This window comes from Oncorhynchus clarkii, chromosome 1, assembly GCF_045791955.1.
Source record: "Oncorhynchus clarkii lewisi isolate Uvic-CL-2024 chromosome 1, UVic_Ocla_1.0, whole genome shotgun sequence".
Lineage (NCBI taxonomy): Eukaryota > Metazoa > Chordata > Actinopteri > Salmoniformes > Salmonidae > Oncorhynchus > Oncorhynchus clarkii.
The window spans coordinates 11489395-11504184 of record NC_092147.1 but is presented as its reverse complement, the minus strand read 5'-3'; positions in this window follow the sequence as shown (position 1 = coordinate 11504184).

Genomic DNA, 14790 nt, shown 5'->3' with positions numbered 1-14790 from the left:
TTGCAGTGAGGGGTGCCGGGCTGTTGACCAGGGTAGGGGTAGCCAGGTGGAAAGCATGGCCAGCTGTAGAAAAATGCTTGTTGAAATTCTCAATTATTGCATATTTATCGGTGGTGACAGTGTTTCCTAGCCTCAGTGCAGTGGGAAGCTGGGAGGAGGTGCTCTTATTCTTCAAGAACCTTACAGTGTCCCAGAACGTTTTGGAGTTAGTGCTAGTTTGAAAAAGCTAGCCTTATTGAGGGGATATTCGATGGTAATGCAGTACACCACAGGATGTTTTTGTGCTGGTCAAGGGCAGTCGGGTCTTGGGTGAACCAAGGGCTTATATCTGTTCCTGGTTCAACATTTTTCGAATGGGGCATGCTTATTTAAGATGGTGAGGAAGGCACTTTTAAAGAATGACCAGGCATCCTCTACTGACGGGATGAGGTCAATATCCTTCCAGGATACCCAGGCCAGGTCGATTAGAAATGCCTGTTCGCTGAAGTGTTTTAGGGAGCGTTTGACAGTGATGAGGGGTGGTCGCTTGACTGCAGACCCATTACGGAGATCCTGGTTGAAGACAGCAGAGGTGTATTTAGAGGGCAGGTTGGTTAGGATGATATCTATGAGGGTGCCGTGTTTACGGATTTGGAGTTGTACCTGGTAGGTTCATTGATAATTTGTGTGAGATTGAGAGCATCAAGCTTAGATTGTAGGATGGCTGGGGTGTTAAGCATGTCCTAGTTTAGGTCACCTAACAGAACAAGCTCTGAAGATAGATGGGGGGCAATCAGTTTGCATATGGTGTCCAGGGCACAGCTGGGGGCATAAGGTGGTCTATAGGTGGTCTATAGCAAGTGGCAACGGTAAGAGATTTGTTTCTGGAGAGGTGGATTTTTAAAAGTAGAAGCTTGAATTGTTTGGTACAGACCTGGATAATAAAACAGAACTCTGCAGGCTATTCCTGCAGTAGATTGCAACTTCGCCCCCTTTGACAGTTCTATCTTGTCAGAAAATGTTATAGTTAGGGATGGAAATTTCAGGTTTTTTTTTGGTCTCCTATGCCAGGATTCAGATACGGCTAGGAAAACCGGGTTGGCAGAGTGTGCTAGGGCAGTGAATAAAACAAACTTAGGGAGGCTTCTAAGGCTTCTATGCATGTTTGTGTATGTTTGTGCGTGTGTGTTTGTGTGTGTGTGTTTGTGCGTGTGTGTTTGTGTGTGTGTGTTTGTGTGTGTGCGCGTATGCGCGAGTGTGTTTGTGTGTGTGTGCGTGCGTGCGTGTTTGTACATGTGTGCGTGTGTGTGTGTTTGTGTGTGTGCGTGTGTGCGTGTGTGTTTGCGTGTGTGCGTGTGTGTGTTTGCGTGTGTGCGTGTGTGTGTGTGATCGGATGTTGCAAATGAGATTTTGTGTATTTGAGAAAACCCATCATTAGTCTGGAGGACCACTTGAACAATGTAATAGACGACAAGAGATAGAGAGACCAAACAGAATGACAACATGCTCCAGCTAGTCAACATATCCACCCAGGAGACTTTCTCCGTTCCACTGTGGAGGCCCAAGGGTATTATTCACCTTCTGTGTGTCCTTAACACGGAACCCAGACCGGCTGTGCGTGTGCGCCATCGTGTGCTATCGTGCATACATTTATTTTGTCTCTCTCACCAAACGCGATCACGACACGCAGGTTAAAATATCAAAACAAACTCCGGACCAATGACATTAATTTGGGGACAGGTCAAAAGCATTAAACATGTAAAGCAATTTAGCTAGTTAGCTTGCACTTGCTAGCTAATTTGTCCTATTTAACTAGCTTGCTGTTGCTAGCTAATTTGTCCTGGGATATAAACATTGAGTTGTTATTTTACCTGAAATGCACAAGGTCTTCTACTCTGACAATTAATCCACACATAAAACGGCCAACCGAATCGTTTCTAGTCATCTCTCCTCCTTCCAGGCTTTTTCGTCTTTGAACTTATATGGTGATTGGCATCTACACTTTTAACACGACAACCGCCAAAACATTTCATCTTTCAATCACCCACGTGGGTATAACCAATGAGGAGATGGCACGTGTGAACCTGCTTCTATAAACCAATAAGGAGATGGGAGAGGTAGGACTTTCAGCGCGATCTGTGTCAGAAATAGAAAGGATTTCTATTTTAGCCCTTTCATCACAGATGCTCGTTGGCGAGTAGTGTGGGTGCAATAATTGAATAACATGGATTTCTACATTTATTTTGCAACGCTCGGCACGCGACGTGTCCGGTCTGGTCAGCATGGAACCCTAACCTAACTATGTGCTGTCAGCTCCAGGATGACAGCACATAATAATAATAATAACAATAATATTAATAATGATAATAATAACAATAATATTAATAATGATAATAATAACAATAACAATAATAACAATAATAATGATAATAATAATAATAATAATAATAATAATAATAATAACAATAACAATAATATTAATAATGATAATAATAATAATTAGGTGGGTGCTTACATTTTACAAATGTGTATTCAACATGTGCGAATTGGAAATAGTTTTTTGCGTATTCCACTCCCCCTGAGACACCCTTGGAAAGGGTGCACCTGTGTCAATCCTGATAGATGGATAAAGATGATGATGTTGATGTCTGCTACAGGTCACATAGACGCATAGATTTCTATTTTAGGTCAGTTTTCCAGCTATGTTTATAAATACACACACACACACACACACACACACACACACACACACACACACACACACACACACACACACACACACACACACACACACACACACACACACACACACACACACACACACACACACACACACACACACACACACACACACACAGTGTCAATGTCTTGTCCTCTGGTCTGACCAGGATCAGCTGTGGCATCAGGGGAGGTGGTGATGAACAGTAAGGTTAGTTTAGTGGAGCTCTCACTCACATCTGCAGCACAGACTCAAGAGAGGTATGAGTAGAGAGTGTGGCCCTTCCTCTTCCTCTTGGACAATCCACTATGACTGAACTGGGCAGGGGGGTTGTAACCATAGAATTCAAATTATTCTCATTTTAGTTCTGTGGTTGGATCCTTGTCCTCCTCTAGAGTGGAGAAAGGGTAAGGGCTTGGGTTGCATAACATATCAGCACTCTACAACCACCCTGGTCTACAACCACCCTGGTCTACAACCACCTTGATGCACATTTGGCCAACTGCAGTCCCTTAGAGACACATAATGCCTAGGCTTTTGTTTAGCCAAGGTCTGAAACACCTCAGATATTGAACTCCGGCTGAGACTGAGGATGTCCTAATATGGACACGGTAGCCCTGTGCTACAGTGGGAAACACTGAATATCAAACCGTTGGAGTTTCATATCAATAGTGCAGCAGTGGAACATCTGGCTGTTGCCCAGAGGTTGTTGATGTTGTCGTTGTGCCACTCTGGTGTCTCCTGTAACAGCCTCAGCCAGAAGGGATAAGCAGGCCCCAGCACCGCCACCGACCCCACCACAGAGCCAGTCTACTGTTCATTCACTACTTATCTCAATTCAGGGCCAATCTTCTCTTCTTTTTGGTTTGGAACTGAGTATCTGTCACAGGTGGGCTACCACCCACAGGGGCAGAGAGGATAAGAGAGGAACCCTATGACTGTGTCCCAAACGGCACCATTTTCCCTATATAGGGCACTACTGACCCTCCTGGGGCTCTGGTCAAAAGTTGTGCACTATATAGTACCAAGAGACATACACTCTCTCAATACAACAAATAGTGTGTGAGAATGAGTTGGGTGTGTTCTGTAGAATGGCATTGTTTAATAAAGGATAGGAGAGTTCACATCAGAACTAGGTAAGTGACACGGACGAACTACCGACAGCGTAGCTCTGAGCAGCACAGGACTGTTGATGGAGATACTATGGATGAAAACCACAGGAATGTGTTATGTGTTATATTCACTGTAATTACAACATTCCCTGGACTAATTGGTATGCTGTCAGCAAGGTAAATGTGACAACATTCCCTGGACTAATTGGAATGCTGTCAACAAGGTAAATGTGACAACATTCCCTGGACTAATTGGAATGCTGTCAACAAGGTAAATGTGACAACATTCCCTGGACTAATTGGAATGCTGTCAACAAGGTAAATATGACAACATTCCCTGGACTAATTGGAATGCTGTCAGCAAGTAAATGTGACAACATTCCCTGGACTAATTGGAATGCTGTCAGCAAGGTAAATGTGACAACATTCCCTGGACTAATTGGAATGCTGTCAACAAGGTAAATGTGACAACATTCCCTGGACTAATTGGAATGCTGTCAACAAGGTAAATATGACAACATTCCCTGGACTAATTGGAATGCTGTCAACAAGGTAAATGTGGCAACATTCCCTGGACTAATTGGAATGCTGTCAGCAAGGTAAATGTGACAACATTCCCTGGACTAATTGGAATGCTGTCAACAAGGTAAATGTGACAACATTCCCTGGACTAATTGGAATGCTGTCAGCAAGGTAAATGTGACAACATTCCCTGGACTAATTGGAATGCTGTCAGCAAGGTAAATGTGACAACATTCCCTGGACTAATTGGAATGCTGTCAACAAGGTAAATGTGACAACATTCCCTGGACTAATTGGAATGCTGTCAGCAAGGTAAATGTGGCAACATTCCCTGGACAAATTGGAATGCTGTCAACAAGTTAAATGTGTCAACATTCCCTGGACTAATTGGAATGCTGTCAACAAGGTAAATGTGACAACATTCCCTGGACTAATTGGAATGCTGTCAACAAGGTAAATGTGACAACATTCCCTGGACTAATTGGAATGCTGTCAACAAGGTAAATGTGACAACATTCCCTGGACTAATTGGAATGCTGTCAGCAAGGTAAATGTGACAACATTCCCTGGACTAATTGGAATGCTGTCAACAAGGTAAATGTGACAACATTCCCTGGACTAATTGGAATGCTGTCAGCAAGGTAAATGTGACAACATTCCCTGGACTAATTGGAATGCTGTCAACAAGGTAAATGTGACAACATTCCCTGGACTAATTGGAATGCTGTCAGCAAGGTAAATGCTTTGTTACCCAGTTAGTGACGTTCCAGCCCGTCCAGCTAGTCCAGCCTGTCCAGCCCCGGCTTTCCACGGTACAATCTGTGTGATGAGGACGGCTTTGTGGCTGGTGTCAACTCAGGGATGTTTACTCTGAGCAGCAGCAAGAGCAGAGATGGCTGGTTGGCACTGACCTGACACACACATCACACCTACCACCACACACACCTTCCACCACCCACACCTACCACCACACACACCTTCCACCACCCACACCTACCACCACACACACCTTCCACCACATATACCTTCCACCACCCACACCTACCACCACACACACCTTCCACCACCCACACCTACCACCACACACACCTTCCACCACACACACCTACCACTACACACACCTACCACTACACACACCTACCACCACATATACCTTCCACCACACACACCTTCCACCACCCACACCTACCACCACACACACCTTCCACCACATATACCTTCCACCACCCACACCTACCACCACACACACCTTCCACCACACACACCTTCCACCACACACACCTACCACTACACACACCTACCACTACACACACCTACCACCACATATACCTTCCACCACACACACCTTCCACCACACACACCTACCACTACACACACCTACTACTACACACACCTACCACTACACACACCTACCACCCCACAAACCTACCACCTCACACACCTTCCACCACACACACCTTCCACCACACACACCTACCACTACACACACCTACTACTACACACACCTACCACTACACACACCTACCACCCCACAAACCTATCACCTCACACACCTACCACCACACACACCTACCACTACACACACCTACCAACACACACACCACGCACACCTACCACCAAACACACCTACCACCACACACACACCAACCACCACACACACCTACCACCAAACACACCTACCACCACACATACCTTCCTCCACACACACATACCACCACACACACACACCTATCACCACACACACCTTCCACCACACACACCTTCCACCACACACACCTACCACGACACACACCTACCACCACACACACCTACCGCAACACACACCTTCCACCACACACACCTACCACTAAACACACCTACCACCACACACACCTCCACTTACAACACATTTCCTCAATTGTTTACTTGGACAGATTTTCTTTTAACAAACCCAAACTCGTACTGTAAACATATCCATCGCCATAGTGGCTTTGATACAATTCCAGCTATGTATTTTATGGAGTGGCTATTTAAACCAGTCTGTTGACAGCTGTCATCTGAATTAGCCGTCTCCTGGGCGTACTAATACTATGTGACGTGGTGACGAAACACAAGGTTGTTCTATTACGCCCTTCGGCTTTGGCCACAGGATGGATGTAGTGTCAGGGCAGTAAAGAGATGGGCTGTGCGTGTGTTTCGGTGTGTTTTTCTGTGGGTGTGTGTGTGTGTGTGGGGGGGGGGAGGGTTCTCTCTCTGACCTCTCTGGTCTTTCACTCTCTGGTGTCTCACTGGTCTCTCTCTGGTCTTTGGTCTCTCTCTAGTCTCTCTGGTTTCTCTCTCTTTGGTCTCTCTTGTCTTTCGCTCTCTAGTCTCACTGGTTTTTCTTTCTCTGGTGCCTCTCTGGTCTCTCTCTCTCTGATCTCTCTCTGTTCTCTCTGGTCTTTCTCTCTCTGGTGTCTCACTGGTCTCTCTCTGGACTCTCTCTAGCTAGTCTCTCTCTCTCTCTCTCTGGTCTCTCTCTCTAGTCACTCTCTCTTGTCTCTCTCTAGTCTCATTTTCTCTCTCTTTGGTCTCTCTTGTCTCTTTCTGGTCTCTCTCTGGTCTCTCTGGTCTCTTTTTCTCTCACTTCGGTGTCCCTTGTCTCTGTCTGGTCTCTCTCGCTCTAGTTTTTCTGGTCTATCTCTGGTCTCTCTCTCTCTGGTCTCTCTCGCTCTGGTCTCTCTCTCTCTGGTCTTTCTCTCTCTCTAGTCACTCTCTGGTCTCTCTGGTCTTTCTTTCTCTGGCCTCTTTCTGGTCTCAAAGGGTTTCTCTCACTGGTCTTTCTCTCTCTCTCTAGTCGCTCTCTGGTCTCTCTCTGGTCTCTCTCTGGTCTTTCTTTCTCTGGCCTCTTTCTGGTCTCAAAGGGTCTCTCTCTGGTCTTTCTTTCTTTCTTTCTTTCTTTCTTTCTCTGGTCTCTCTCTCTCTCTGCCTATATTTTCTCTCCAAGGGAAGGTCAAGGACACATGCATATTTATGGAGGGGACTGGCACAGGATCAATGGCTTCTAATTGTTTTCTCCTGGTTGGCGGGGGGAGGGACCTGCCAGTGTCATATTGATCTGTTTGAACTGAGGCCACTCACAGATCACCAATGGGAGACCTTTACCTGATGGTGTGTGTGTGTGTCTGTGTGCGTGCGTGTGTGTGTGTGTCTATGCTCATTGCATAGCCCCCTTTATCTGGTAATAAGGCCCAGCGATTAACCAAAATGTTTCATAGATTAAATTATTTGAATTCCATTTCATTTCATTTTTTTTCTGTGAGCTTGATGCTCAGTTTCTGTAGAGATAAATCAGATCAAGTCTAACCTGTGCGATGTAGTTGTGAGTTGTAGTTTTCAACAGTCCACTATTCTACAGACTTTAACTCATACAATGTGGTAATTAAGAGAACATACGACAGGGATAGAACGCAGTTGCTTTATGACGTCTCTACCTGAAAACACATCATCTAAGTGATTGATAGTTGGTATCCAGCAGTCATAAAATATGCATCATTTACTTTGAAGAAATACGAAAATAGGGATTTTGTCAGAGAGCATAGGCAACAGCTCTATAGAGATGAGATGATGACATGGAATGAAATAATAAAGTCATCAAATAAAACAAGATGTAATATATACAACATCTGAAATATTTTATTAAAGTAAAGTAATATGAATAAATAATGGTTAATAAGTGATAAGCAGTAATGGGCAGTCACTACTACCATCATGGGACTTAGTGCATTTAAAACCCATACATGTAAGCCCTGGCTGAGAGTGAATAGGCATATTTAACTGAGCCTGGATGGGTGTCAATGTTACAAACTGTAGTTTCATGGTCCATCTCCTCTCACTCTTTTCCTCTCCTGACTTCTCCCTCTCTCTCCTCTATCACCTCTCCCTCTCCCCTCGTTAACCCTCTCCTTTCCTCTCATTCCCTCTCCCTAACTCATCTCTCCATTTCTTCTTCTCTTTCTCTCTTTTCCCCACTCCCTCTCCCATTCGCTCTCTCTCTATCCCTCTCTCCTCTCTCTCTCTCTCCCTCTCTCTCCCGTCCTCTCTCTCTCCCCCTCTCTCTCTCCCTCTATCTCCCGTCCTCTCTCTCTTCCTCTCTCTCTCTCTTTCTCTCTTTCTCTCTTTCTCTCTCTTTCTCTCTTTCTCTCTCTCTCTTTTTCTCTCTCTCTATTTCTCTCTCTCTCTCTCTCTCTCTCTCTCTTCTCTCCGGTTTCAGCTCCAATGACACTAAATGAAGTGGTTCTCCATTCGTTCCTGTGACATAGTGATACCTAACCTGAACTGTTCTTGTTCTGAGCCCATCAAGCTCGTTGGGATAGAGAACAGTTTGGTAAGTCTTTGTACCAACCAGTACATTAGTGTCAGGTGGTGGAAAGGGACAGGTTCTTAGAGTCTGTGTTGTGCTGGCAGAGTGAAGTAGTGACAAAACACAAATGATTTGTTTCAGCATTTAATACATAACAGGGAAAGTTGACCTTTTCAACTGGGGCCTTTCCCACTGGCCCAAGAACATATACAAACCATGCAATTTAAAATGACACTAACAAACAATCAAAGAAACAAACATGCACATTTCCCCCCATTCTCCGGAAAACCACCTTACCTCTGGTCTGTGTTCCCTCCTGTGGGCAGCCGCACCTGTGACATAAGGACTTCCTAACAAGACATTCATAAGCTATACATAATTACGGTGTTGAGATTGGACCGTCCTAATATGGATTATTGGTTATTAAAGAGTTGCGTTCACCAGCCTGAGGTTTCCCTCACACAGATTAAAACTTTGGATATTGAAGCTCCCTGTGATTATTGAAGATTATTGAGCGTTGGTCTTATTGTCCTCAGCAAAATGAACACACACACCATAATATTTCCCTCATACATTCATACTGGCACAATTACAGCCATCATTACACAGAATCATAGGGGAAATAGATTCCACATTTTCATGTTTTTCTCAGAGAGTCTGGCTGTTTTGCATAGCAATCTGAGGTTAAGGTACCAATCAGACTATCCTGGCCAATGGAAGCATACATTTGAATATTTGCTATGCCAGAAATGGTAAAAGGATATAAAGTAAGATGGCGCCGGAGAAGGCAGACATTTTACGTGGCCCAGCCAATTTAGTTTTTTGTTTGTTTATTTTCATTGTTTGTAACTTATTTTTTAAACTTATTTTGTACATAATGTGGCCGCTACCGTCTCTTATGACAGAAAATAACTTATAGACATCAGGACTACGATTACTCACCACAGACTAGCAGAATTATTTTTTTCCTTTCATGACTCTGACGAGCCCGACGAGAAGGATATACTGCTTCCTCGGGAACAGGCCCCGATCCCTGTGATCTGCGTGAAGAGGAGGCGGAGAAAGAGGGACCGAAGGTCTTCTGAGAATTCGTAGGTGATCGAATAAACCCCCATTTCCTCCATTCTACTAACAAATATCAACATACAGCTAGCTGGTTATACAATGTACTGGCAGGATAGAACAGCCACGTCTGGTAAGACAAGGGGCGGCGGACTATGTATTTTTGTAAATAACATCTGGTACATGATATCTAAGGAAGTCTCAAGCTATTGCTCGCCTGAGGTAGAGTTTCTCGTGATAAGCTGTAGACCACACTACCTACCTAGAGAGTTTTCATCTGTATTCTTTGTAGCTGTTTACATGCCACCTCAGTCAGAGGCTGGTACTAAGATAGCATTGAATGAGCTGTATTCCGCCATAAGCAAACAAGAAAATTCTCACCCAGAGGCGAAGCTCGTAGTAGCCGGGGACTTTAATGCAGGGACACTTAAATCCGTTTTACCAAATTTCTATCCTCATGTTAAATGTGCAACCAGAGGAAAATGAACTCTGGACCACCTATACTCCACACACAGAGACGCTTACAAAGCTCTCCCTCGTCCTCCATTTGGCAAATTTGACCATAATTCTATCCTCCTGATTCCTGCTTACACGCAAAAAAATTAAAACAGGAAGCACCAGTGACTAGATCAATAAAAAAGTGGTCAGATGAAGCAGATGCTAAGCTACAGGACTGTTTTGCACCATCTGGAACACCATCATTCAATTTGACAATGACACAACAGTGGTAGGCCTGATCACTGACAACGATGACACAGCCTATAGGGAGGATCCTCAAAAGGTTCTACAGCTGCACCATCGAGAGCTGGTTGCATCACTGCCTGGTATGGCAACTGCTCGGCCTCCGACCACAAGGCACTACAGAGGGTAGTGTGAACGGCCCAGTACATCACTGGGGTCAAGCTTCCTGCCATCCAGGACCTCTATACCAGACGGTGTCAGAGAAAGGCCCTAAACATTGTCAAAGACTCCAGCCACCATCATAGACTGTTCTCTCTGCAACCACACGGCAAGCGGTACTGGAGCGCCAAGTCTAGGTTCAAGAGGCTTCTAAACAGCTTCTACCCCCAAGCCATAAGACTCCTGAACATCTAGTCAAATGGCTACCCAGGCAATTTTTTTGAAACTGCATTGTTGATTAGGGGCTTGTAAGTAAGCATTTCACCTGTTGTAAAATGTACTAATACGATTTGATTTGAAGTGCTTGTGTCAAATGATAAGCTTGGAATGGCAAAGGCCTTGGTCCCCAAGGCTACTAGTCATAAAATGGACAGAATGTATTGTGTTTTTTATACATTTTCTGTCTCGTTTTCTTCTGATTCCAGTGTCCACCAGTAGTCTCATACAGTACATGCTTCAGAACCAAAAGGTTGTGCATCTTGATTGTTGACCAATGACATTGGTGAGCAAAGGAGGGTGTGCGCATGTCCAGATTAGTAACCATAATGAAGTTGTTTAATGTCTTCCGGTTTTCCCTGGCAAAACCTACGTTTATCATTCATATAAAATACAGTTTAGCAATATACTTCTTACAATAATGGGTTACCTGGCGATGTGATTGATACTTACCAGATTTCAGATTGGTCTAGATTGGATGGCTACTGGTTACATGTCTAAAGATAAGCAGCTGAAGCATTGCACTGCCGTCAATATTATGGGACGAAGATGTAACATATTCTGGCAAATTTATTATGATGTTTGTGATGAAGAACTGGGCTACTGGGCTGACAACGAGCAGTCAGTCTGCAGGTAGGCTTGCCTTTCAAAGGCATGGCATTGTGCAGACAACGCGCTTGCCATCCGATCCTGCAACTTCCGTATGTATTTTGCTTGCCCTGGACTCTAGAGAAGTAACACGATATATCCCTAGTTGATATTGGCTGCTAACATGAATGACTTTCAGCTCCAAATGCAGGTGTAAAATATTGTTTACTTCTGTAGCCTATCTTGCATTTTGAAAAATAATCACCTTTATGGCAGGCGCCATTTACTCAGAGATTGTGCCCTCATCAGGCTTTGATAATTTGAATCAACTGTGTAGTGTTAGGGTAAAAACCAAAACATTGTACTCACTGTGGTCAGTAAAGATAATGGTAGGGTCCTTCCCCCCTCCCCCATCAGTAAAGATAATGGTAGGGTTCTTCCCCCCTCCCCCCATCAGTAAAGATAATGGTAGGGTCCTTCTCCCCCATCAGTAAAGTTAATGGAAGGGTTCTTCCTGTCCCTCGGTCAGTAAAGATAATGGTAGGGTCCTTCCCCCTCCCCCATCAGTAAAGATAATGTTAGGGTAATTTGCCCCCCTCCCTCCCCTTCCTCTCTGTGGTCCTCTCTGAGGTCCTGTTCTCTCTGAGGTCCTGTTCTCTCTGAGGTCCCCTCTGAGGTCCTGTTCTCTCTGTGGTCCTGTTCTCTCTGAGGTCCTGTTCTCTCTGAGGTCTTTTCTGTGTTTCTGTCCTATCTGTGGTACTCTCTGTGGTACTCTCTGTGGTCCTCACTGTGGTCCTCTCTGTGGGTGCAGACTAATGACTAGAAACAGCCCACTGTGAGATGAGAACTGTTTCAGTCAGCAGTGCGTTTGTTTCTAATTATCCTGAGGGTGTCACATTAGTGTCAGCCTCTGGCTGCAAGGGGGACAGGGGTTTGGCAGGGGGGTGTGTTGGTGGATTAGGGGGATGTGAAGAGATAGCCTGTCACTGCTCCTCACTGTTAGCCACTTGACTGCCCAACATTGAGAGCAAAAGACTGGCGGATACGGAATTAATGGACAACATTATCTCTCAGAGATCATATTTCTTCTCCTATCCGTTAAACATCACAGTTTCCCTCCTGAGATAATGTACTATTTTTTATACAGATATTAGATTCAGATTTAGTCTTTATTTTATTTCCATTGTACCTAAAATCCCTTCTCACCGCTATATGTCCAAGTTTGCCATTTCCAAAGTAGGTTACTATCAGATGTACAACACAATGTCCAGATGAAAATGTTTCCAGGGCACATTTTCATTTAGAGGTTGGGTTGCATGTATTGGACCAATGGTAGAGAATGAGAGTTCTGTGGATGTAAAAACAGAGCACGCTGCAGGGTGCGACAGGGGTTAACCCTTCGTGTGAGTGTGTGGGGGTAGACGCAAAATAGTGGTCCTGGGAGGAAGCGATCAATGATTGGGACCATTAAGCACCTCCCTGCAACTCCTCACATTCACGCTCGCTGGCTGCTTTGGGAGCTGTCACACACACGCACATTTGTTGGTACACACACTTGGTTGTACACACACACACATACACACAGTTGAGACGCAGACAGCTCAACTCTCACACATTCCCTTCCACTCCATCTTGTAGATATCTGGTCGATGGCCTCTCTCTCTCTCTCTCTCTCAGCCCTGCCTCTCTCTCTCTCTCTCTCTCTCTCTCTCTCTCTCTCTCTCTCTCTCTCTCTCTCTCTCTCTCTCTCTCTCTCTCTCTCTCTCTCTCTCTCTCTCTCTCTCTCTCTCTCTCTCTCTCTCTCTCTCTCTCTCTCAGCCCTGCTTCTCTCTATGTTAATATAGTGGCTAGCCTCTCTTTCCATGGCAGTACTAGTTGACTGTCTCTATGTTAATATACTGAGTACTGTAGGACTCAGTCGTACAACTACCCACTACCCATCTGTCTCTAACATATTGAGCTCTGGCTAGTGTGCGTTTGGACTCCCTGTGGTCCACTGCCAGTCTCTGGTTCTCTCTGTCCAAACATGACCACTATTTCTCCATCTTTGTTTCGATATTAAAGTTAGCCTTTTTTACTATCAGTAAACTCTGAGGCAACGCTAAATATAGTCACACTAGATTCACATTCAAGGCAAGAGGTGTTGTGCTGAATATTTGTATTGCTATGGAACTTCTGTGCTCCTGGTGAAATTTACATCAGCCTTAATTTCCTCTAGGGAGTGTGTGGAGATGATTGCTGTAACACGGTTTACTATTGGCCCTGAGGATGAATGAGGGAAGGAACATAGGATGTCTTCCAAATGGCTCCCTATTCTCTATATAATGAACTACTTTTGATATGTCTCTGGTCAAAATGGATGTACTATATGGAAAATAGAGAGCCATTTGGGACGTAGCCATACTGACTAGCTCTCAGTAATTACACTCTGGTGTACTTAAAAATAAAATGCATTTAACCTTTATTTAACTTGGTAAGTCAGTTAAGAACAAATTCTTATTTTACAATGACAGCCTACCAAAAGGCCTCCTGCGGGGACGTGGGCTGGGATTGAAATAAATAAATAAATAATAAAAATCTCTCCAATTAGGAAGTGAGAAAGTTAAAAGACTTACATGATTAACTTATAGGGTTAATAATAATATCTGGCATCGTAATAGAGAAGTAAAGACCTCATATCGAACACCCATTTAATTCGCCTAATGAGAGAGATGAATGTATTAATCTGGTTCAAATGAAATTAGAATGAACAAAATGAGAGAATGATTTACAAAAAACTGTGAGAACATGACAAAATCTTATTGGGGCACTGTCTGTTGTTAGTGTATATTGTTACACTCTATGTTGTTACTCTATAAGCTGAGTTTACCTTAATGGCTCATGTTCATTTCTATGACTATCGGGTTTATACTGTAGTAGTTGCTGGGAATATATACCACATCATGTAAACTATAAGAGCCATTATTCAAAATGTAGGCGTGAACGTATTGGAGAAAACACAAGTATGTGTTCCAACTAATTAAGATGATTCAGTCATTTAGGAATGTGTGTGTGGCCAACAAAAAGACATCCAGATGACTCGTGTACTGCCACCAAGGAATACGTCCAATCAACATCACATCACATCATCATCAGCTGCCCAGGCAGCCCGGTAATTAGATGCTGCTGACTGAGATACTGTGGCTCGGGGTGGCAATTTATTCTGGCCGCCAGTCAGTACAATAGACCCCCGGCCAATGCAGCGCAGGGCCCGGTGCTACTGTGCCATAACCAGGCAAAGACAGGGACATCATTAACACTTGAGTGGGCCTGCAGGACACGCAAGGCAAACATCACCACCACCACTACCTAGAGCCACCAATTCTCTGTGA